Source organism: Bos javanicus, chromosome 22 (genome assembly GCF_032452875.1).
Source record: "Bos javanicus breed banteng chromosome 22, ARS-OSU_banteng_1.0, whole genome shotgun sequence".
Taxonomy (NCBI): Eukaryota; Metazoa; Chordata; class Mammalia; order Artiodactyla; family Bovidae; genus Bos; species Bos javanicus.
In genome coordinates this window covers 5,356,210-5,382,972 of record NC_083889.1, presented here as the reverse complement: position 1 = coordinate 5,382,972, position 26,763 = coordinate 5,356,210, and the positions used below count along the sequence as shown (strand labels likewise).

The following is a 26,763-nucleotide window of genomic DNA, read 5'->3' as shown; positions in this document are numbered from 1 at the left end:
TTCCCTGAGAAAGGGAAGCAGATGTGTGTCACACATTAAATTGAATGCCTAATATGCTTAGCTGGGGCTTAACAGCCCATTTTTATGGGAAGACGTTGGTTCAGGGCTGATCTCAAACCCTGATTTACTAGAGGATTGCCTGTCTCAAGCGATTGGTACTTAGCCTCTGTTGGAACGCTGGGGAGTGCTGGAGACTGGTCTGGATCGCTGTGAGGCAAGCAGGCTGAGGTTCCTCTTGGTTAGAGGTGAAAACCCTCTGCTTTCTGTGGGTTAAATAAGGATCCTTGTGGGCTGTGGCCCAGGCTGGGAAGTGCTGCCTCATTCTTAGAAATGCCGCCTCAAGATCTGCGTGCAGCATGTGGGTGATCTTTCTCAGCCATCTGTTTACATCTTTTTCTTAGGGGACTCCCTTTGCCAACGCTAAAGTCATTTTCTCTTTTTAAGGAATTTTATTTCAAACAACAACCATATTTAAAATCTGAAATCTCATCTTGTCTGTGTCACAACTTTCTTTAAGAAAATATTTTGTGGTATTTGTATATCAATGAGTGCCCTTTGTGTTTTGAGATGACCAGAGAGAATGCTCATCAGAAACTATGAACAGATTCTGCATCTTGGGAATATGAATCTATTCCTTCATGTTTTATTAGGTTGGCTACTCTGGACTGTGTTCAATGCCATTTAATTTTTATTAACTTAAGTTTTTAAATAGTAGAGTGACTGCATGTTATAACTGGAAGGTGGTGTAAGATTGCTATACTATTTATGAGCCAAAGAATATATTCAACTTGCCTACAATTACATATATAGGACATGAAAAAGTTAGGAGTAAATCAGGTTCCTGTGGTCCAGATATAAGAACAAAAATACTATGCCGAGCATCCTTCAAGTTCCAGGCACTTTGCATCTGCTTTCTCCTCATCCAGTCGTCTGGATGACTTCTTTATCGTTAGTGTGATGCTCTCAGGAGTGGAAAATGTAAACCCCCAATTTTATGACTCTTCTTTTAAATAACTTTCTAGCTTTCATAAATTTTTCTTGTTGAATGATATTTGGAGTGATTTAGCCAAGAACTGATTTACATTCATGTCCTTGAGGCAGTTTAAAATTTTCTGGATCATCTAACTCTATAACAGTGGTTAAAATATTTTTGCCGAAGAATTCATTCCTAGATCTCAATGTAAACTATAGTCCCCATGTCTGCTCACATGGCAGGGATTAAGAGGTTAGGAAAATTGTGTTCACGGTGCAGAGAATGCAGCACTTTCAAAAGTTGCCCTTTTTTGATGAAAGACTATTTGCAAATTAACTGGAGCGCAGAGTTGAGCTGGGAGGTATGAGAGACGACCATCCGCTTGAGTTCTGTGCTGGGAGTTTTCTCCCCATTTTGTTCCTGGTTTCTGCCTCTGTTGTTCTCTCGTACTTTCATCTGTTCTCCCACCACCAGCTGCTTCCTACACAGATCAGGCACAACACTGCTGCTGGGCTTAGAAACAGATGTGTTCCCCATAGTCAAAGGGCATATGATCTCACAGAGGAGACGGTGAGCAAAGTGTGCCTGCCTGTTGAATTGTTTGATTACTAATTTGGTAAGTGCTCTGAAGGCTGCATCGGACATAGTTAATTATGTATTCACCAGCCATCATGATCTCCCTTCTGTCTCCTGATGCTCATCTAACCAGCCCCCCTGACAGCTAAGAGTCACCCTATGACACAGATATGATGAGGAGAAAATGGGAAACAAATGTTTTGGTTTCTGAGAGAGTTGGTATACACAAGAGGAGAGCCTTCTCTCCCCTTTTCTACCATGAATGCAGAAACTGTGTTGTATCAGACCATGATGTAGGGAGCTCCCACAGCCACTTTGTAGCCATGAGGTGATGACCCTAAATTAAAAAGTGATAAGTACAGAAGAGCAGAGCAGAAAAGGGGAAAGCTTTGGTCTTGGGTGACATTGTATTCACTTTGGAAATGCCCACTTCCAGACTTTTTGTGATATGAGGTACAAGTAAGTATCCTTATTGCGATTATTAATAATAAAACTTCTTCCACCAGGTAATCTATTACTTGAAGCTGAATGTCCTGGTATCTGAGACAGAAAACAGTATGTTACTCATGCTATAAAGCAGATCTGAGAAGTTCCAGAGGGAAGGAACAGTGTATGCAAAGTCTTTAAGAAATGAGGGTCCTTTTTTTTTCTTCTTCTTAATTTTAAAAACTGAAAGAGGTTCATTGAACAATGAATAATTCTAAGATTGGCATGAGATAAGACCAAAAGATTAGGCAGTGGATGGATCATGCAAGGTCTTAGAAGCCATTTGAACAATTTTAGATTCAATGTTTAGAACAGTGAAAGAATTTTAAAAACAAGGAGTAATCAGGAAAGATTTCCATTTAAGACAGGAATTGGAAGGGAACAGAATTGATACAAGAAGAGAAAAGGCTTGCAGTACCCAAACAAGAGCTGATGGTAGGGTAGATGGGGAAATGTGATAAAATTCAAGATGTATTTCAGCTACCAACTAGACCCGGCTAAAGAGAAGATGCTAGAAGGAAATATCTTAGCTTCAGCATGGGCTATGTTACATTTGAGATTCCGGTGAGGGATGCAAATGAAGGTGTCATGTAGGCAGCTGACACATGGATTCAAAGCTTGGAAAAGAGTTCTGGACTGGAAAACTAAATTAGGGATTGTTGAATGTAGGTGATGCTTGAGATCAGAGTGGAAGGGCTTGCCTTAGGGGGAGCTTTGGAGTGAGAAGAAGATGGAGATCTCAGACCTGAAAAACTTCAGAATCTGAGTTTGGAATAGAAGAAGAGGAACCCACAGTGAGAGAAATTTGAGCTGGAGTGGCCAGGGAGACAATAGGAGGACTAGGAAAGGATGATGATAACAGACTGGAGAGAAGCACATTAGGAGGAGAGCAGCTGGAGTGTTACTTCCTTGGAGAAGACTCCCTGACTCACCTGTGTCACCTCTCCATTACGCCTTCTCAGACCCCATTCCCTTCCTCTGAAGTGCCTGTCACATTTGTGATTATGATTTCTCAAGTCTTTAACATTCCCTCCCCTAGGATGTAAGCTGTATGTGGACAGGGACCAAGTCATTATAATTCACTACTGTACCCCGTATGCTGAGCAAGTCCTCCCAGAACGAGGAAAAAATTAAAATTCACTGAAAAAAAAAAGAATAATTCAGTAAATTTAAAATCCTCAACAATGTCTGCCTTCATGTCAACAGTAACTAGGAGTTTCCAACATCTCCCCTACCCCAAATTATGCCTTCTGAGCGCTGTGAGATAATGGCGATTATAACGACAGCTGATGAGCTTGGTCCTAACCCAAGGGACTTCCCTTGTAGCTCAGTCGGTAAACAGTCTGCCTGCAGTGCAGGAGACCAGGGTTCCATCTCTGGGTTGGGAAGATTCCCTGGAGAAGGAAATGGCAACCCACTCCAGTGTTCTTGCCTGGAGAATCCCATGGACAGAGGAGTCTGGCAGGCTACAGTCCATCGGGTGGCAAAAGTTGGACACGACCTAGCAACTAAACCACCACCACCCAACCCAAGGCTTGAGTGCACCTCCAGCAGGTAATTGACAAATAGCGATTTTAATTTGGACTTACTTCTCCAGCTAATGGAAGGGGGTAATTCCAGTTAAAGAAAACAACAAATTACTTAGTGAACATACTTCTGCTAAGGGAAAAACTGATTCCCTGATTTGTACCCTCAGAGCCGTAACATTCACAGTGCTGCTTTCCTGATTGACTGGCTTGTGGTGTTTGCATTTTTAATTTCCTGCATCCGTAAAGGAAACTGCCTCCGAAACAAAGCAGAGCTGTTTCTGTCCAAGTTGTACTATCACTAGCACTCTGCATGATGGCGATAAAACAGAAAATCAGGGATTAAAAAACATCTGTGATTATAAATAGGTTGACTTTAGATGCAAATGCTGGATCTACATGGTTGTTTGGAATCAAAGACAATTTTGATGTTTTGATCTAAAATAAAAGGCATATTCTGAGAATCAGATGCATAGATGGAGAAAAATCTTGGTATTGGCTTTTTGATTTTTAGGTTTATTGGAAGAACATTTTAGTGTAAAAAATCTGACAGTTATATGAAGATATGAAACATGATAATCAGATGACTTTTTGACTATGAATTATTCCTATCTGTTTCAACTTATCATTGCCATCCAGTACCAACTCACAAGGACTTCCTGTTTAACCTAGCAGCTATAGATGGTTAAAGGGACATTGTTTTTCTTAAAAAATCTATGTAGATAATAAGGATTTTTTAAATGTCTATTTCTATGTTTATTTCAGAAGTAATTCACATTTATCATAGACCAGAATCAGAAGATTCAGATAGGGAGAAGGATGAAGGAAAAGATGCCCTTTACAAATATCTGAAGATGCATATTTTGTTATGCATACTGAAATATTTAGATGTGGGTCTTCCCAGGTAGCACTAGTGGTAAAGAACCCCCCTGCCAAAGCCTGAGATGTAAGAGACACAGTTTGATCCCTAAGTCAGGAAAATCCCCTGGAGAAGGACTTGGCAACCCACTCCAGTATTCTTGCCTGGAGAATCCCATGGACAGAGGAGCCTGGTGGGCTACAGTCCATAGGGTCTCAGAGAGTCGGACACAACTATAAGTGATTTAGCATGCACACGTATTTAAATATACACATGTATTTACCTAATATAAAAACATATTTTGATTTTAGCATGCCTGTTCTCTTTCACAAAATTGTGAATATTTCTCCATGTCAATCTGCATTCTCTGCATTTTCCATAGCTGCACAGTGTTCTATCATTTTGATATCTGATAATTAACCTGACTACCTCCTTACCACTGACCAATGAGACTGTTTTGCTTTGGAGCTAATATAGATATGACTGCTTGCTTTGAGGCTAAATCTTTGTGCATATTCTCTGTTTCCCCCTACAAATAGATTCCTAGAAGTCAAAGAGTTGTGATCATCTTTCATGATGTTTTCTTATACTTCGTTTCCTAATTCTCCTTCTAAAAAATAGCTTGCTTTCTCCCTAGCAGAGTATGAGCAGGCATGTGTGTCTGTGTGTTAGCCTTTGACATCGCAAGAGGTTTTAGCTTCATTGATTTGATAGACAAGACATTTGTACACCCATACTTACAGACACATAACCATTTTCCTTCTCATTTTATGCAGTGATGTACTGTACCTCCTTCTCAGGGATCTTTAGCTGGAAATATTGACATGCAGTGCTGGGTTTCCTAGGTTTCAGATGTGAGGCCTTGGAGGTAGGCTTCCAATTCTTTTCCTTTCAACTTCAGTCTGCAAGAAGTGCAAGATGATCCTAGTTTTTCTTTAGAAAGAGAAATAGCAGGAAGAAGAGGGGCAGGAAATCCATTCAGAACACACACTCATTGGCTTCTCAGGTGGCACAGTGGTAAAGAACCGCCTGCCAATGCAGGAGACACAGGAGACACGGGTTTGATCCCTGGGTTGGGAATATCCCCTGGAGATGGCAATGGCAACCCACTCCAGTATTTTTGCTGGGGAAATTCCATGGACAGAGGACTCTGGCGGGCTACGGTGCATGGAGATGCAAAGAGCTGGACATGACTGAGCGGCTGAGCACACACACTCACTGAAGGCATGTTGTGGGCCCAGCCCTGCTACGAAGGCAGAAAAAAAATGGAAAAGGAGACAAATCCCACCTCCCAGTGTGGTTCCCAAGGAAGGCAGGAATTTTTCACGTGATACGACATCTGGGAAATGTGCTCTCTCTCAGACCGATTTCAGTTTCTATTCTGAATGATCTTTGATATTGCAAAGGACTGGTATTATATGCCATTAAAAAAAATTGGACAAGAAAAGAAAAAAGGGAGAGAATGTGATTTATCAGAGAAACTAGAAAAAACTGTCTGCCTTTGCGTGGATCTCTTCTTCAGCTCTGATTCTGCTTCATGGAGTTCCTATGGAAGTGCCTTAAATAGTTTGAAAATACTGATCAATCTGATCATCAAATAATTTTTTTTCTCATGCCAGAGAACACTAACACTTCCCCTGCACATGTACATTATATGCTTCTGTGAAATGACAGCCCCCTAGCTAATGAAGCAGGAAAGGGGGAAGGTGGGTGCTTAAAGCTGATTGGAAATAAAGAAGCATTTGACTGGCAGGACAGACTTCAGTCTCCTGGGCTTGAGGTTGCTGAAATCATTCTTCAGATCTGGGAGACTGCTGCCTGAGCTTAGAGAATTCTTCAACTTTTCAGCAAGGTTGAGAATTCCATAACACCAGCAGAGTTCTTCAAATTCATGGTCGAGTTTTCTCTTTTCAATTGCTGAGTTTTCTTTAATTATAGTGAAAAAAGTTAATTTTTTTCATGAGGCTTTTGGCAATTTATGCATACATGTGTATCTATGTATGTATCACATTTTAAAAACCTCACATGATATTAATAGTCATGACAAACACCCCGATCATGTCTGCTTCCCTTCCCCACAAAGTCAGGACAGATAATAATTCATGTTAGAATTGCATGTGTTTAAAATCCATCATATCTTTTTCCACTGAGCAAACCAATAAAATTGGGTTTTAGGATTTATTGGGTTCGTATTGCAATTGTCATTAATTTTAACAAGGGGGTTTGTAGTATGTTTTAGAATTATGCCTCAAGGAACCTAGTTCCCTGGTGAACCGTAGCCCTGCGGGATGTGTTCGTGCCTGACCAGGATTGTACTATCTGATTCCATCCGTAGTTGACATCGGTCATGAATGGGCACAAGTCCCAACAGAGAGCTTATCTCTTGGTCTTGGAATCATCTGTATGGTGTGTGCGTGCTAAGTCACTTCAGCCGTGTCCAACTCTTTGTGACCCTGTGGACTGTAGCCCACCAGGCTTCTCTGTCCATGGGATTCTCCAGGCAAGAATACTGGAGTGGGTTGTCATTCCCTTCTCCAGGTGATCTTCCCAACCCAGGGACTGAATCTGCATTTCTTACATCTCTTGCATTGACAGGCAGGTTCTTTCCCACTACTGCCGCCTGGGACTCTGAGTTACTGGGGAGCAGAAGGGGTTTTACTCATTGCTCTTGACACACTACTTCGTGCAAAACCTGACGCTTGATTCATGCTCAATAAAAAGGTTTCCCCAAGTGAACTTCCTTCGTGTCTTTCCCCAGTACCATCAAATGGTAATGTTTTAAATGTGTCACCTACAGTAGATCCTTTATCATCACAACCTGATCTCTTCAAGTCTCAAAGACTGTCCCTTCTTGCTGGTACTTAGAATTTTTCTTTTTTGATGGGATGTAGAAGTTATTTGTCTTGTGCATATGGTTTGAAATATCCATCATCTCCTTACATCCTGTTTCATGATGGTGCTTAGGAAAGCTCTCCCCTAAACTGTGCCAACCTTTGGTCTCTGTCTCAGTGCCTCGGAGACCAATAATAAATCAGTGACTCACGCTTTCCTCTTTGCAGAAACCATATTGTCTTTCCCCTAGAAGGTTATTTTTGTTTCAGTGTCTAATGATGCTGTACTTCACTGGATATTGGACAAGCGGAAGAGACACTTGCTTTCCTAAGGCTCCCGGGTCCTCCCTTGACCCCTTCTAATGAAGAGAATGACATTCACAATCTGCCAGGGTGACAGCGGTACCTGTTTGTAATGTTGGACCCAGCATCTTGGCCAACGATTTTCCAATTTCATCCTTGAGTTCCTTCAAGCCTTTGGGTGGCTGCCACCTCGTCCCACGTTAATTTCATCAGTTTGACTTGAATGAGTTGGGACGCTGCCCATGGCTGGATTTAATATCATCTGCCTGTCTATTTCTGGAGAACCTGAAGAGTGTGGGAATCTCTCTGATATGCTTCCAGGTAAAGAACTCGTTCTTCATGACAGCCATCCCGTGTCTAAGGGACCGCAACCTTTGCTTCTCTGCCATTCATCACAGATAACTTCAGATTTGCTAAGAAACGACCATGAGGGGGAAAATGGGAAATTCTACCGTTGTGCCCTTTGGTCATCTCTAATTTGACAAAAACTAGCAGTTGAAAAAGTATCTCAGAAGGAAAATTCTACTTATGGATTGAATTTTTTTTTTTTTCTATCCTAACTTGTAAGAAAACTGATTAGGGTCCCATAATACAGGAAGATTATATGTAAATTACTAAGAAAAATGGGAAACATAAGGATTAGGGCATAAAAGGAAACCTGGAAAAAAGTTAATGAAAAAATACATGCTTTACCTGCCTCAGTGGGGTAGGCTAAAATTTGATTTTAGCATTTTTTAAAAGATTCTAAGGAGCTGTCTTTTTGCTTTTATTTTTGTTTTATTGTTATCTCACGGCACCAAGGCTTTCTCTTCTATTTCTACTCTCTGGTATGACACTTGAGGCCCTTTTGACTTCTTGGCATAAATTGTTCCATTTGTTTTCCTTTGCACAATTCTAGCTGTCATATTCGTTGTTTTCCAAGGAAGATATCTAAAAACATATCTGACACTCCTAATTAGGCTTTCTAGCTTTGTTGCTTCAAGGCCAAATAATTTCAGAGAGTCCGTTTTTTTTGTGTGTATGGGGTTTTTCTTCCATGGAAATTCAAAATGCTGATACAAGTACATGTGAATAAGAGAGTATTTTTATTTTGCGGATAACTCAGAGGTGGTAAATAAAGATTAATATAGACTTTTAGTCATTGTGCTTAAACCCTAATTTGTACAGAATTGTTACCAGCATATAATAAAGGAATTAATTGTAGACCGAATCAAAAAACAGGAACTCTATAAAATAATCACCATATTTTCTATATTGAAAGAGAATATGATTCCTGCATGCAAGCACACATGTGTTTACTCAACAAACATACTTACCTGTAGGTCAATATGATGGTGGTGGAAAACCGTAATTTAGGGAGTTTTGTTAATTGCAAAAGGAACCAGGATCTTCTCTGATACTTCATTCTGAGGGCTATTTGGGAGTTTAGAAGATACTGGTCTTTTTTCAATTAATTATTATGAAATATAAGGAAAATATAAAACATGCATGATACATATATAACAGCTTAAATTTGTTTTTATGAAGAAGAATAATCAGGTGATTCCATACAGATTAAAACAAAGATCAGAAACCCAGGAATTCCCTTGTTCCTGATACCAACTTTTTAACCTTTCTCTTTAGTTTTGTTTTGTAATTATATATTCTCAAATAATATATATGTATATATATATATATTTTGCCTTTTTGAGATTTATATAAATGCAGTCATTCAGTATGCATTTTTTGACTTGGTCTTGTTGTTATTACTGAATCTTGCCTTATGTCTGTAGGAATCACTCCATGTCACATAATTGGAGGATTATTCATCTGCACTATTTATACTATCCCTTATGAACATATCACCATTTGTTTATCCATTTTGCTGCTGATGAACATTTGAGTTAGAATAATTTGGAGCCTGTACAAAATTTTGCTATGAACATTTTTTATGCATGTCTTCTATGTCTCTGAGATGCTGTCTGGTATAATTTTCTCTTTTCTTAAAGATTATATTTAGGAATTTCTTAATGAATCAAAAGGTAATTTCGTTTTTTCTGGCAATAGAATTCTATCAGCAATTTTCCTTTAGAACTCTAATTGTTTTTTTTTTTTTCCCTCCTTTGGGTCTTTTGGTTTTGTGTATTAGAAAGTTAACTACTTAATTCTTTTAATGGCAAAATGACTCCTTTCTCTAGCTTTCTTTAAAATTTTCAAACTTTCTTAATTTTCTGCCATTTATCTATAATGTTATTAATATGAATTTTTTTTGGTTTTTGTCACTGGGACTTCAATGGGCCTCTTGAATGAATGTGTAGAGTAACATGTTTCATAGTTTTTTAAGACTCTTCATTTAATTATTGACCCTACCTCCTCTTCTTTCTTTGCTGGTTCTCCAATTAAATGCATATTATACTCCCTTACTGCTGCTTCTCTTACTCTATTTTCTAAATTTCATAACTTTATCTTACCTTGCTTTCTTCATTGTGGAGATTTTTAGGGCCTATTTGAAATTCAGTAATTCTCTCTTCAACTTTGTCTAATCTACTGTTAACACTATCCCTTGAGTTCTTACTTTATTATTGTCTTTCCAGTTGCACAGTATTTAATTGAATCTTTTTCACATATAGACATCTCTGGGTCCTTGTTGATATTAAGATCAGCTCTTATCTTCATGAACATTCCGATCATAGATTCACAGTCTGCCTCTGCTGACTCCAGTATCTGGATTCCCGCAGGCAGTGTACCTATTGTTTCTTCAATCTGTGAGACCTGGCTCTTCTAGAGAGGCACCTTCTTATATTCTTGATGGTTTACTGAATATTTTATTTAAAAATCTATCTTCAGGAATAATTTGAAACTAGAAGTGAAGCTCTCTTCCTTTATAGAGGATTTTATTCTCATTTTGTGGGCATCTAGGGAGATTAGCAGTCCAGGACCAAGGCTTGAAGATTCTTGAATCTTCAGAGTATAACTTTGACCTCTCTTTCCAGTGGAGAACTTTGGGTCTTAAACAAGAGAAACAATTGCTTTAGTCCCCTTGTTATACTGACCACTTTGATTCTCTGTCCTGAAGCCCATTAACTGGATGCTGGGAGGAGAAGTGATGGTGATACCCTGGGTCCCCACACGTGGTGGTGGCCACACTCTCCCTTCCCTTGCCCCTCTCCCTCCCTTCCCTCTCTACCTTCTCCCCACCCTGCCCCTTCTCCCCTTCCCTCCTGCCCTCCCCTCTCCCCCACCCTCCCTTCTCCCCTCTCCCCCACCCTCCCTTCTCCCCTTCTCTCCTTCCCTTTCTCCTTCCTCTCCCTTCCTCCTCTCCTCTCCTCTTCCCCCCACCCTCCCTTCTCCCCTTTCTCTTCCCTCTCCCCTCCGCCTCCCTTCCCTCTCTTCCTTCTCTACCTTCTCCCCCCGGCCCTCTTCCCCCCTTCCTTTCTCTCCTCTCCTCTCCTCTTCCCTCCCCCTTCCCCTCTCCCCTTTCCTTCTCCCTTCCCCTTTCCCTCTCTCCTCCCCTCCCCTCTCCTCCTTCCCTCATCTCTCCCTCCACCTTCCCCTCTCTCTTCCCTCTTTCCTTCCCTTCCCCTTCCCCTTCCCTCCTCTCTCCCCTTTTCCTTCCTCCTCCTTCCCCCTCCTCTTTCCTCTCCCCTCCCCCTTCCTCTCCCCTCCTTCCCTCCTCTCTCCCTCCACCCTCCCTTGTCCCCTCCCCTCCCCTTTCCTCTCCCCTCCACCTTCCCTTCTCCCCTCTCCCCTCCCCTCCTCCTTCTTCTCCCCTCCCCTTCCTCTCCCCTCCTTCCCTCCTCTCTCCCTCCACCCTCTCTTCTCCCCTTCCCCTTCCCCCTCCCCTTTCTTCTTCCCTCCCCCTCCCCCCTTCCTTCTCCCCTGCCCCTCCCCTCTCCCCTCCCTCTGCCTCTCCCTTCCCCCCTTCTCTTTCTCCCTCCCCCTCCTCTTCCCCTCTCTCCCCTCCCCTTCCCTCTCCCTTTCCCTCCTCTCCCCTCTCCCCATTCTGCTCCTGCCGCAGCTGCCCTCCTGATCTGAGCATGTCTCTGCACTGCAGGCACCTCTGGCTCCCCTCTGAGCTCCACCCCTGCCTCTCCTGTACATCCTAAATAAATAAAAGTTTATTTCTGTTGATGTAGGTCTGCAGTACTTTTATTAGATGCAGTTTTTATATTTTCCCAACCTTTTTGTTATTTTCAGTAGGAGCATTTCCAGTTCATCTAGTCTTTTATTACTAGAGTTGATACATGTCCGGCTTTGGCTTTTCATAGTCAGCTGCACTTCAGTGCCGCCAGCGGGGACAAGCGTTGCTTGCTCTACTCGCCTTCTCACAGCCTGCAAGTGCCGCAGCCTCTTTGAGTGTTGCCAAGTCAGACATGCTCTGTGCCCTAAGTGAGCTCAAGGAATAGTAAGAGAGACAGATTTTATGCAAATAATTAAAATATATAAAATAAATACATAAAATAGAATACTTTTATTTATGTAACAGAGTAAAAAGCAGTTGTTTTATAAATGTAGAGCAAGTGAAAGTATAACCCTCTTGACGAAGCTGGTTTAGAAAATTTAATTGCAACAGAAATAACTTTTAAAATGGTATTTTCTTTCCATTTTTAAAGCAGTGATCAAAATAGCATTGGGTCAGGCATAATGAGGAATAGAAAAATCATGTGTAACCCACCAACTTAAATCATTTAAATTTTTATTGCCAGATGAATATTTATATATTATTTTAGCTATATTGATGTAGTCATATATTTTGCTTCTATAAAAATATAGAATCTATAGTCTGTATTTTGCACCTCCTTTCTTTACCCATTCCTACCACCATCATGATCAAAAAAACAGAGGCACTTGGGCTTATAAAATCTTGATTTAAATTTACTCATTTTTTTAAATGATGACCACCATTATCTTACCAGATTTCATATTAGTTCTGAGAGTTTCCTTGCATTTTCTGAATATATAATATCAGTATAATAACTATGACTTGCTTTCTAATATTCTAATTTATTTTGTTTGCTTGATATAAGTTGCAATTATGATAGAATCTTCAAAAATACATTCAGTAGTAATACTAAATAGAAGCCATTTTTTCCTTCTTTGTGATTTTATTAACATTGTCTTAAAATATATATTCTTTATAAATCCTCTTAAGAAGTGACTTAGGGATGGGAAAGTCACTGACTTTTACTATATCCCTTTTTAATATCTGATAAGGTAGTTCTAGGTCTTCCCTGGTGGCTCTAAAGAATCTCCTGCATTGCAGGTGGTAAAGAATTCGCTTGCAATGCAGGAGACCTGGGTTCGATCCCTGGGTTGGGAAGATCCCCTGGAGAAGGAAATGCTACCCACTCCAGTATTCTTGCCTGCAGAGTCCCATGGACAGAGGAGCCTGGTGGGCTATAGCCAATAGGGTTGCAAGGAGTCTGACATGACTGAGTGACTAATAGCAAAAGCTAGTTCTGTCCTTTTAATCGTGAACAAAGTTAGGTGTGTGTTCATTGATTTTCTACATTACTAATTAACCTCACTTTGTTGCAGTAAATTGCTTTAATATGTTAATGGGTTTGTATACTTAGAGTTTGGCCCATTGATATACAATTGGGTTTCCCTAATGGCTCAGACAGTAAAGAATCTGCCTGCAATGCAGGACACCTGGGTTTGATCCCTGGAGAAGGGAATGGCTATCCACTCCAGTATTCTTGCCTAGAGAATTCCATGGACAGAGGCTACAGTCCATGAGGTCAGAAAGAGTCTGACATGACTGAGCGACTAATACTTTCACTTTCACGTCATACATATGATTAGTCTCCTCTGTGTGTGTGTGTGTGTGTGTGTGTGTGTGTGTGCGCGCACCTGATATCTTGGTTGGATTATATTTTGACTGTCACCTTTCAACTGTTGTATTTGTTTTAGAATAGTTACAAGAGCATAGAGATCGTCAGTTTTAAGAAATGGTCAGAAAAGTGAGTAATAAAACTCTTGTTCAGAAATTTAGGGGAGATAATTCTTTTTTTATATTGTCACATTTATTCAGCTATTAAGAACTTTCTGCTCTGCTTGATCAATTTCAAGAACATTTTCTCAAATATTTAATAAAGTTTATTGAGATTGTATAGAATCTATATCATCTCATCATTTTCATCTAATTTCCACCTTATATCCTTGCCTGAAGTCTTAATTTTTAAAATCCTTTTCTGACCTAGTTTGCTTAACTTATCTTTTCTCCATAAGAATCACTTCTTGCATTGATTTTTTTCAGTTCACATCTTTATTCATTTACTCCTGCTTCCTTATGTTTTTGTTCTGTAAAAAAAATGTTATTTTACAGTTGAGGACAGTTTTGGCTCAGCTCGTTTTGTTTTGGAGTATTCTCATTTAAGTTATTTTCCAATTAATCTTTAATAATACCGTTGATTTACTCTTCGAGCCAAGGGTGATTTATAAAAGTAATTTTAACTTCTCAAGTGCTAAAGACATGTTATGAAATTCTGGTTTGTTTTGTTGTAGTTGGATAATCAAAGTGAAAGCAGAGATCAAGAGTGATGAATTTTTACCTTTTAAACTCAGAAGTTGGAAGAGTATCTTATCCAGAATCCACTTTTAGTTTGCATTTTCTTTCCCAAGGAGCAAACTGTCCTCAGGTTTGGGAAGGGATGACGGAAGAGTGTTTGAAAGGGAACCAAGCATTAAATATGGATAAGCAAAGCCAGGGGTGTTCCAGAAAAAAACAGAACTTCCCCATAAGTAGAATCTGTGGATTCTTTCCTCTCTTGACTCAGGTTCTGGGTGAGGCTCTGAGAGTTGGGACGGCTCCCTCCTTCCCTGCCTCTCATGTCAATCTGAAAAACAGAAATTAAGCAGAGATGAGGAGGGAGTATACCGAGGCGTGAGGGTGTCTGAGATAGCCCTGAGTTCTCCCGTAGGCTTCAGAAAGGCTGGTCAGAAGATCAATCGAAAGGGACTGAGAATGGACCAGGGACACCAGGGAGCCTGGAGATAGGACAAGAAGCAGAAAGCCCGACTCCTGTGAGCTGACAGCCAGAGGCCATGTGAGGTCTTCAGACGCAAACCGAAAGGACCATCTGGGAGGAGCTAGAGACGGGGCAAGGCGTCAGAACGACAGCAGCGACCACACTGCGGAAACAGATGTCCCTTCCCTGCCTTCAGCCACCAGACTTAGCAACTGAAAACATAAGATGCTCGGTGAAATGTGAATTTCAGACAAATGACATATAATATTTTACTTACTCGTTTGGCTGCACTGGGTCTTGTTTGCGGCGCATGGATCTTCACTGTGGCGCACGGAGTCTCCAGTCGTGGCACGCACCCTTCATTGCTTCCCGGCATTTGGTGTCTTAGTTCCCCGATCAGGGATTGGACCTATGTCCCCTGCATTGCAAGGCACATTCTTAACCACTGGGCTACCAGGGAAATCCCATATAATATTTTAGTAAAAATATTTCCTAAGTATTGCATGGATAATACCTTTACTAAAATTTTTGAGTTTTATGAGTTTATATGAAACATATATAATTCAAATTCGATAGATGGCTTTGTATTTTATCTGGCAACCCTCCTCAGTGGCATCTGTGAATACCCCAACGATATCAAACTAAGAGGAAAAGAAAGAAAACTCAGAGGAAGAATCTCAGTCACCCATATTTTATGTCTGTATATGGTCCAAGACATCACTCAATCTGAGTTTGGAATTTTTCTGGAAATGACCTGATTAAATATTTTGCATTAGAAAGAAACATAGCTCCAAATCAGAAATGTTTTCAGCAAAAGAAAAGTGGTGTCATTTTTGCCCATCCAAAGTAATATCGTTTTGAGATTCGTAACAATTTTGTTTTTTGGTTGATGTGACAGGTAAAAGCTGGCACTTCACAGGATGATGTTTACATCTTTACCCAAGACACCAGCACAAGTTAAATTAGGATTTCGCAGTATTTGTTCCAAATAGCTTGCCTTCTCCTCCTCTGGTCCAGTCAGCTGGGACCAGGCGGATGGGCTGGGGGAAGGTGATACGGTCCCCGTGGGAGAGAAGGAGAGTAAGGGGTCGCTGGCAACTGGGCAAAGAGCCTGGATTGTGAGCTATAAACGTCTTCCATCTCTTGCTGTGACAGGTTACTAATGGATTGCTGAGTTTTAAACCTGGTCCAAAAACAGAAGTGGAACAGGAAGATGGATTGCATCTTGCCCGTTTCTAGCTCACAGCAGTTGTCAGAAAGGCTTCTTTTTTATAAAGCGAGTCTCTCCCACGTATGTTTCATTATGCCCTTGTCACGGAGCAGCGCATGTCACTATTATATGTCCTTTGGATCTTATCTTGCTGTATTATTCCTCTGTTTTATTACCAGTTTTAGACAGCACTATAGTGTGGATTAAACCCTTGACACCCAGTCACCAGTCACGGAAATACCAATGCATTCATTTAAAGGACTGTCAGCATCTTCGTGCCATTTCAATATCCAGCTTGCCAGAGATGCAGTGAAATGCAATGAAATACATAGCTTTTTTCTGAGCTACTGAGAATCAGGAATTTATATATAATAGGAAAAAGATTGTTTTCTACCAGCAAGGTAGCAGCAGCAAGGATTAGAAGGTTAGTCACTTGAACAGATTGTATTTTCCCACTGTGAGAGCTATAGGCTGCCCTTCACTTAAAGGCTTCAGTTGAAAGCCAAGAGGAAAATCTCCAGGGGAGTGAAGTTCTTTATGTGTCTCCTTAATTTAAAAAGGTTGTGATTGGGGATCGATTCACTGGTGATGAGTGCTGAGGTAAACTTTATGAAGCCGGCAATCTTCAATGTACTGTAGAGTCTGATATTGGCTATGGAGTTTACCAGTGAAGTGGTGGGAACCTGTGGGGATTAACTGTCCCCACCTGGGGATGTCCCCCAAAGCCACCCTTGCTTTAGGCATTCTTGAGGCAGGGCGTCACTTCCATTCAGGGCATTTCTCATAATTATTTAGGACAAAAAAATTGTCATTCCTTGGTGCCAGGCTGCAGAAATCGTAGAAAAGGAATACTGGAGGCTTCCCAGGTGATCCAGTGGTTAAGACTCCGTGCTTCCAACGTAGAGGACGTGGATTTGATCCCTGGTTGGGGAACTAAGATCCCACATGCTCTGCAGCATACCCCGCCCCCCAAATAGAAAAAAGTAAAGACATGCTATCCTTTATCATTGTACCAGTTCATGGATTTTGAGAGACTGGAAGAAGAAAAATATAGCTGTGGTTCATTTGAAGTTCCTGTGGTTCTGGGCACAGGACTGATCAGCCCACAGGACCTTCCTAGAGGGTTCTGAACAGAGGGGGCTCGAGGGCTTGAGGATACAGGCTAGGAATCAGGGTGACATCTTCACCCCAGTTATTCTCAGACTTATGTTCTGAACAGTCCAATGTGGTCTGGTCATTTATGTGTCACATAGGCTATTCTCAGGCTATCGTCCCAGAGCTAAGTAGCTGTGACAGCAAGTACATGGCTTATGTACGCTCAGTCACTCAGTCGTGTCCAACTCTTTGCGACCCCATGGACTGTAGCCTGCCAGGCCCCTCTGTCCATGGAGGCTCCAGGTGAGAATACTGGAGTGGGTTGCCATTTCCTCCTCCAGGGGCTCTTCCTGACCCAGGAACTGAACCCACATCTCTTGCGTCCCCCGTATTGGCATGTGGGTTCGTAACCACGAGTGCCACCTGGGAAGCCTCTCAAATATTGTATGAAGCTGAAAATATTTCTATCTGGCCATTTACAGAAATTGTTTGCCCATCCCTGATTTAGAACCTCCAGAGGAGAGGGCGTTGTCTTCCCCATGCTCCGGGACCACAGTTTGACTAGGGAACTCTGGCATTAAATACAGTTTATCAGGGGGTACATCCACGTAGGGCCCTTGATGCCTGGCAAGACTTGTGTTCAAATTCTCCCTCTGTTCTTCACTATGTGACTTTGACAAGTCGCTTAACTTCTCTGATCTTTCATTATTTTATCTGTTAAGTGGAGACATTTCCCATTTTGAAGAAATACCTTGACCTTGAATGAGAGAAGGTACGGAAGTGCACAGTGCACTGCCAGCCATGCGGTGGGCACCCCGTGAGTGCCATTTCTCGTTCCCTTGCTGGTCCACAATGAGGGCACAGGTTCTCCCACGTGGACAAGTGTCCATGTGGCTAGTGGGAACATTCTTTGCCTTTTTAGCACATCTCTATATTTTACCATGAGTCTGGGAAAATATACTTTTGTTCCCCAAATTCTAGGATCTATTCAGAGATTTTTACCAAGTGCTTCCTGGCTCATTTTAAACTGTTACTTAGGCTAGGTTTCTGTAGGATTGCCCGTGGTTATGGTAATATCAACCAACCCTTTCATGGGGTTTGTACGAAAATGAGCAGGGAGCAGTGTTTCAGAAATGGCCCTCCTGGGTAGCATTCCCTGCACAAAATCGATCCCTCACCTGTGCTCTCGGCCTTGGAGGCCAGGCCTCTCAGCGATGCTCAAGCCTCAGAAGTGCAGGCCGGCAGCCTTGCCGCTGGACCCGCCCCTGTGAGCAGCATCGTGATAAGCTGGAGACACAGTCCGGTTTGTTCCCTGTTGCATTCTGATGTGGAATGGCTCTCCTGGCCTCCGTCCAAGGCAGCACTCTTTCAGGGTCTTTTTTGTCCAGTTTGAAAGACCTCATTTCCATGTCTGTCTGTCTACCCATCTTGGAGAGAATTAACTAACCATCTAGACTAAAGGAATATGTTCTGAATTAATAAATGTTTTCTTCCAGACATTCATTTCAACACTGTGCCATGAATACCTGTCCCCAAGAGGTGGGATGCGGCACAGTGTCATCATCTTGAAATTACAGATGCGCGAGGAGTGAGGTGATGGGGCAGCATGATGCAGCTGACAGTTCACAGTGAAGACTCAGCACTTAGTTCCCTGGATGCTTTGGCTGTGTCCGTGGGACCAGGTGTGCCAAGAGCTTGGCAAATAGCCTGTCCCCTTTCACCCTCCTTTTGGCACAGACGTCACTTCACGTTTCATCATGTTTCATCCACATTGGCTTCTCCCCCTTCCCCTCCCACCCCACCACCTCACCTCCCTCATCTCTCCTACCTGCCCTGCTATCTTGCCTCCCCTTCCTCCTTTGCTCTTCTAATTCACCATACTGTACTTTTGTGAGCTTCCTTAAATCCCTTTTGCAACAAAGAAGGTTGGCTATATCAGATAGAATCTAGAAAGTCGGTGATGGAACTAATGCAAGCTCTCATTTCCTCCCATTGGGTTGAATGAATGAGGTTTACTCATATCCATGTGGATACGATTAAGATTCCAAAAACAAATGAGTCTTTGTCCCAATCGCAAACACCTAGCAAATCAAAAAATCTAATAGATTAGTTCAGTCAGTTCAGTCATTCAGTCACGTCTGACTCTTTGTGACCCCAGGGGCTGCAGCACGCCAGGCTTCCCTGTCCATCACCAACTCCCGGAGCTTACTCAAACTCATGTCCATCGAGTCAGTAATGCCATCCAACCATCTCATCCTCTGTCGTCCCCTTCTTCTCCCATCTTCAAGCTTTCCCAACATCAAGGTCTTTTCCAATGAGTCAGTTCTTCGCATCAGGTGGCAAAAGTTTTTGAGCTTCAGCTTCAGCATCAGTCCTTCAAATGAATATTCAGGACTGATTTCCTTTAGGATGGACTGGTTGGATCTCCTTGCAGTCCAAGGGACTCTCCAGAGTCTTCTCCAACACCGCAGCTCAAAAGCATCAATTCTTTGGTGCTCAGCATTCTTTATGGTCCAACTCTTATATCCATACATGACTACTGGAAAAACCATAGCTTTGACTAGACGGACCTTTGTCAGCTAAGTAATGTCTCTGCTTTTTGATATGCTATCTAGGTTTGTCATAACTTTTCTTCCAAGGAGCAAGTTTCTTTTAATTTCATAGCTGCAATCACCATCTGCAGTGATTTTGGAACCCAGAAAAATAAAGTCAGCCACTGTTTCCACTGTTTCCCTATCTGTTTGCCATGAAGTGATGGGACTGGATGCCATGATCTTCGTTTTCTGAATGTTGAGCTTTAAGCCAACTTTTTCACTCTCCTCTTTCACTTTCATCAAGAGGCTCTTTAGTTCTTCTTTGCTTTCTGCCATAAGAGTGGTGTCATCTGCATATCTGAGGTTATTGATATTTCTCCTGGCAATCTTGATTCCAGCTTGTGCTTCTTCCAGCCCAGCATTTCTCATGATGTACTCTGCATAGAAGTTAAATAAGCAGGGTGACAATATATAGCCTTGATGTATTCCTTTCCCTGATTTGGAACCAGTCTGTTCTTCCATGTCCAGTTCTAACTATTGCTTCTTGACCTGCATACAGATTTCTCAGGAGACAGGTGAGGTGGTCTGGCATTCCCATCTCTTTAAGAATTTTCCACAGTTTATTGTGATCCACACAGTCAAAGGCTTTGGCATAGTCAATAAAGCAGAATTAGATGTTTTTCTGGAACTCTCTTGCTTTTTCTATGATCCAATTGATGTTGCCAGTTTGATCTCTGGTAATAGATTAAGGTTATTTATTTATTTATTTATTTTGCACTTCACATCCACGCCAAATCCTTGGTCATATTTTTCATAGCTCAGAGCATTTTCCCCACCAGCAAAGACTCCAGCATTATTCATATTGAGCCCATAATGTTCTTTATTTAGGTTCATGGATGAAAATCACTCTTCACTTGTACTCACACACAAATAAAACTTTGATGATTGGCCTTCACAGCACAAAAATAAGGCAGATAATCACCCTGGTTTATGTGCTCTGGTGAAAACTCAGCACTTGAAAGTTTCCTGGATTCAACATAAATGTAACGCCTACTGAAACTTCTAGATCAGAATTTTTCAACAGAAGGTCAAGATCCCTCAGAGCAGTGGTTTGCAGTCCTGGCTGCACAGTGGGGTTACCTGGGGAACTTAAAAAAAAAATTATCCCACATCAAAGATTCTGATTTTTTGGTCTGGAGTAAAGGACCCTGAATTGCTATTTTTTAAAAAAAATCTCATCAGATAATTCTAACGTTAACTTGGATTAAGAACCACCATACTAATTAATCTTGAGTTATATGGTCAATTGTAAGTCATGTCAGGGTTTTATTTTCCTTTTTAATGAACAGTGGCAATAAAAGGAAATAGAAAATATCAGTATGCATTTCATGTAGAAGTGATGGCCACTCTATCAGAACACTTTTGTTTCTGTTTCTTGTCGTTTAGAGTGGATGCTATCACTATTTAAAACGAATTTCTTAACTGTGGGTTATAATCAGAGTTTGAAAAACAGTGTTTTAGATTATCTTTAAGAGAAGGTATGTTGATAGCTGCCCGGGGAAGATCACAAAGTTTCCATCTGTCCTAAGAGAGAGGCCCTGTTGAACTATTTTTAAATGTGTGTGGGGCATGCAGAGGTATTGCCAAGTGAACTCCACACTATCAAATGTTCTTGTCTGTTTATAGAAGCCGTCACAGGTTCTTTGAGACATTGAGCCTGACTTTCCGCTCCCCATAGGCACCACCACTGCTTTAAAGTATTAAGTTTGCATTTCTTAAAAATGTCTTTTAGCTCAGCCTCCTCATTTCAGAATCTGCTGAGTCTAACCCTTAGTTCAGGGGTATTTAAGGATGATTTACATTTCAGAAGAAAATATGGGGGTGGTGTGTGCTTTCTTCCCCTTCCACCTTGAACTGGGGCACAGAGTTGTAGGATCTGTTTCATAACTTCGAGAAGTACAGTGGAAAAGTGATAATTTTGAAAACTATGTCAAATGCATTAAAGGAAGGAGAGTTGGAACTCAACTGTTCAAAAGCAGCTTAGGAATTGTGGGGAAAAAAAATAATCTCTGCCCCAAAGAGGAAGACAAAGCAAGTATGTATCATGGAAGTTGGATCCTCATGGATGAAATGATGTTTCCTCAAGGAATATATCAATTCCTTCACAGAGCACTGTGTGGTTAAATGTGTTATATGCATGAACTGAATGTAAAAGGAGAGGATATTACATTTTTATGAAAAAGCCCGTCTCACAGTACCCAGAAACTTTCTGGAAACAGCTTGAATCAGGCTGTCCATCAAGCAGGTCTGCAAAGAGGGGTAACAGCGCAGCTGTATTTTGGGACAACAGAGGCTGATGTGAACTTTACGAAAGGAGATGAGAAAATGGCAGGAAAGCACCACATGGCAACAGAGAGTCAGGTATCCATCCCCCAGCTCTTCAGAATCTGAAGCACAACCCCGTAAATATGAGCACACTTCTAACCCTAACATCTAGAATATACAGGTAATGAGGGGGAGGGAAGGAGGAAAAACTGGAGAATTGACTGAAGATGTGGGCAGAGGCTGATGTGTAGGTGACACCAGAGCAAGGGACATGCTCAGAGAGAATGGAATAGCACACAGAATCAACCTGTCAGAAAACAGCTCCTCGCTGGTCGTTGAAGCCTCTTGTAAGAGGATGGAAGCCTTCCGCAGAAACTGAAGCGGTCAGTGACTGACCCAGCTGTGCAGATGGCAGAGGAGAAGGCAGATGAGAACGCAGATGTGGTGATGAGTTGAGGGAGAAACTGTGGCCATTCATCAAAAACAGATTTTCTCAACTTGGAGGTGCAGTGCTGCTGCTGCTGCTAAGTCACTTCAGTCACGTCCGACTCTGTGCAACCCCGTAGACGGCAGCCCATCAGGCTCCTCCATCCCTGGGATTCTCCAGGCAAGAACACTGGAGTGGGTTGCCATTTCCTTCTCCAAGGAGGTGACATGAGATGAGTTAATAATTTTCTACTGTAACTGAGAATAGAAAGACTACAGCAGGAAGAAAATGAATTAAATAAATCCCCAAAAGAGGGATTAATGGAAAATGAAGAGTGTCTGTGTAAAGAATTCAGGAATGAGAGGACACCTGCTCTGAGGTGTCTGTCGGACAGATGGACACATCTGTGTGCGGGGCATGACAGAGACATACGGTGAGTGCAGGTCCCGGAAGTGGAGGCCTGGCTGGTTACCGTTTGAAGCAGATTGCCAGTAAGGGGGCGGATCTTACAACACAGCTGAGCAGCGTATGAAGCACACAAGCCACCATCATCAGTGACTGCATGGGGCTAGGAAATCGGGTGGAAGTTTCACGGACAGAGACAGGAGTATAGGGAAGACTGAAGGCACAGGTTTTTGTTGCTCCAAGTGGTTCTGATAACCGACTCTCCTTTCTTTCTTTTTTTTTTTTTTTAAATTTTATTTTATTTTTAAACTTTACAATATTGTATTGGTTTTGCCAAATATCGAAATGAATCCGCCACAGGTATACATGTGTTCCCCATCCTGAACCCTCCTCCCTCCTCCCTCCCCTACCCTCCCTCTGGGTCATCCCAGTGCACCAGCCCCAAGCATCCAGTATCGTGCATCGAACCTGGACTGGCGACTCGTTTCATATATGATATTATACGTATTTCAATACCATTCTCCCAAATCATCCCACCCTCTCCCTCTCCCTTCTAAGGGTTTGTAAAATGTTCCATTTGCATCTGAAAGTCAGAAAGAAAAGAAAGGAGAACAAAAGAAGGAAAGACTTAAGAAATCCCCAAAGAGATAAACTTTGAGCATTTTCTTACCCTTCCTTCTTTCTTTTCTCTTTCTTCTCCTTTATTTTCTTTCCAGACTCTTCATGGCTCTGCCTAATACAGCCACCTTGTCCACGATTCAGTTTGATCTACTTCCTTTCATGGAAAATTACACTGATATTGTTGTCATTGGCTTGCTCTCTTCCCTCCTCCCCAGCCTACCCCTCAGCGGTCAATCAGCACATCCATTGTCCCCCCTCTGCCTAAGGAAACCGAAGACCCCCAGACCAGCTCCACTTGGCCAGGTTGTTGCAGGAAGGAGGACCCCTTCCAGGGCCCAAAACTGGGCTCTTGTCTAACACTCGGAAATGAATTGTCCGAGGAGACACATGTGCTGACAAAGCAAGAGATTTTATTGGGAAAGGGCACTGGGGTGGAGAACAGGAGGATAAGGGAACCGAGGAGAACTGCACTGTCTCATGGCTCGCAGTCTCCAGTTTTATGGTGATGGCATTAATTTCCGGGTTGTCTTTAGCCAGTCATTCTGACTCAAGAGTCTTTCCTGGTGGTGCACGCCTTGCTCAGCCAAGATGAATGCCAGAGAGAAGGATTCTAGGAGGTGGTTGGACATGTGGTGTTTCCTTTTGACCTTTCGCGAGCTCTTCCAGTTGGTGAAGGCTTATTAGTTCCCTTACCAGGATCTCCTGTCGTAAAACAACTCATGCAAATGCTTACTACGGTGCCTGGCCAGGGTGGGCGGTTTCAGTGTGCTTCCCCTAATAAGGTGATGGCTCCTGGCCCTCAGTCCCCCTGGTGCATGCCCGTGCCCACTCTCACCCTGGACTGTACTTGTTGTGGCTTCCATTCTAACTACACTGGGACTGTAAAGACCCACATCATCCAAGACAGCCATCATCATGATAGCTAAGCAAGGTCAGGCTTACTTCTGCTTGGAGAATGAAGACCATGGATAAGTCTTCCTATTGCTCTAAGATGTCTTATAATAGCTTTACTGTATTCTATCAACTGAGTCTACTCCTATAGAGTTACTGGCAGATACATCCTGTTACAAAGGGTGAGTGGCTGGGAGGTGTAACAGGTTCATTTCATAAACAGTGAGTTAGTCTAGAGCTGGCATCATCCTTGTCAGCATCTTGCCTGGGGAGAGCATAAATCAAAGAATGGTGGGAATGTCTGCTTAGGGTCGAGGATACGAGGATATGCATGCGAAAGGGAGCAGCGGGGAGGGTGCTGGCCACAGACTGAGTGTTCCCAGTAACACCGTTTCCCTAGACTTTCATCATGTTCCGGGATGGAGGGGAGAGTGAGAATCATTCTCTCCATTAATCAAGGAGGAAAGTGAAAATCACTTAGTTGTGCTCAACTCTTTGTGACCCCATGGACTATACAGTCCATGGAATTCTCCAGGCCAGAATACTGGAGTGGGTAGCCTTTCCCTTCTCTGGGGGATCTTCCCAACCCAGGGATTGAACCCAGGTCTCCTGCATTGTGGGTGGATTCTTTACCAGCTGAGCTACCAGGGAAGCCCAGGAATACTGGAGTGGGTAGCCTATGCCTTCTCCAGTGGATCTTCCTGACCCAGGGATAGAAGTGGGGTTTCCTGCATTGCAAGTGGATTCTTTACCAACTGAGCTATCAGGGAAGCCCAAACCAAGGAGGAAAATGAAGCCCAAACTGCTTAAGTGACTTGCTCTGAGCTCTGACACCAAGGTACGAAACCCAAAGTGGGATCTTCATGTGCTGATTCTCACATTATTCTATCAGATCAGTAATAACGGTAACAGCTCTAGGAGCTGCCGAGAACTCGACAGCCAGTCACTTTCCCCGTGGTGTTTGAGATCCTCAGTGTCTTGGCTTCTCTTTCTTCCTCTCTCTGTGTGACCTCATTAATTAGCCCTGCTCTTGCTGAATTAATTCCTTCTCTTACTCACTTGTTCCTCATCCTTCAGCTCTTAGGTGACACATTTCTGCTTCTGAAGATCCCCATATAATGCCTCTAAGTTGGTGAACGATGAGCTTCCTTCTTGCTCGTTAGACCTTGTTTTTTCCCCTAATCTTGCTCTGTACTGTAACTGCCTATTTTTCTCATCCCGTCTCCACCTTCGACTTCTTAAGGATAGTGATGTTCTCATTTTCCGTTCCAGCCACAGTGCCTAGCACAGCTTTTGGCAGATAGTCCAGCTCTCAAAATGTTTCCTCAATAAATACATAAAGAAACATCAGAAGCTATGATCATTTTAAAAATTCAGTTTTGTATTCTAGACCACAACTAAGCCTTCCTGTTACTCACAGTCTAAATTTAGTTTTGCACATTCAATCACCAAGTTTGAGCCTAGATGCTTAGTCCCTCCATGGGGTTATGTCTCTAGGCTCCCAGCATCATAGTGCTTGTTGTATAAAAGTTCTCAATACCTCAATATGGAATGAATTAATTAGTACGGAGGGGATTAATAGACTCATTTCCTAAAGCATTTAGGCAATTTCTTGTATGTAAATAAGGGTGATACGGGACAGACTATGTGAGAAGCCATATGGGAAGAATTTTTAGGAGATTTGATTAAGTTGAAAAACATGTTTGCTGGAAGTGGAGACTTCAAGTAGTTCTGGGTAGTCACTGCTCCTGGAAAGGAGCTTGCAGAATCTTGTCTGGCCTGTGGAAATCAAAGAGAGCTCAGCTAACTTTGACAATGAAAATATCACTCAGGATGTAGACTCATGACTCAGGATGTATTTTCAGTGATTAAGTATGACCATGTGATAGATTAAGTATGGCCAGTCACACATATTTAGAAGAATCTCAAAGTGCTTTAGAGACTGGTCTTACTGACCAGAAGTCACATACACAGGAACAAGGCAAGAGTCGGAAACAGGATGTGAATGGCTTTGACCTCTAGTGCAGTGTGTTCCCTACTGTCGTGTTCGGGAATTCTTCATGAGTTCCCTGAGCTGTACAGTGGGCTCTCATTGGCTGTCTATTTTATACATGGTGTCAATGGTGTACATATGTCTGTCCCAGTCTCCCAATTCACCCCACCAGCTTCCCTATCCCTCTACTTAGTGTTCTGTGGTGACCAAAACGGGAAGGACATCCAAAGACGAGAGGATACACGTATACACACAGCTGATTCACTCTGCTGTGCAGCAAAAACTAACACAAGCCTGTAAGTAACTATACTCCAGTTAAAACAAACAAACAAAAAGCTCTTCATGAATGTTTATGGGGCCCTCTCCTCCACATAACTTCCCTGGTGGCTCAGATGGTGAAGCGACTGCCTATAATCCGGGAGACCCAGGTTTGATCTCTGGGTGGGGAAGATCCCCTGGAGAAGGAAATGGCACCCCACTCCAGCACTCTTGCCTGGAAAATCCCAAGGATGGAGGAGCCTGGTGGGCTGCAGTCCATGGGCTCGCAAAGAGTCGGACACAAATAAATGACTTCACTTTCTTTCTTTTCTTTCTCCTCCACATGTATTTAAGCTCCAGTGTAGAGAGAGGAGCGTGTCACGGGTTAGAGAGTTCGCATCCTGAATCCTAGCAGCCTCAGTTTGAAAGCCAGCTGTACCACTCAGTAGCTACATGATCTTATGTCATTAGCTGAACCTTGCCAGGTTGCAGCTTTCACA

General features: G+C 42.3%; 1 protein-coding gene across 3 annotated transcripts in view; it reads left to right on the top strand.

The window, feature by feature from the left end:
* GADL1 (glutamate decarboxylase like 1) overlaps nt 1-26,763 on the top strand; it is a 194,317-nt gene that overhangs the window by 68,621 nt on the left and 98,933 nt on the right. The gene's annotated exons all lie outside the window — the stretch shown is intronic.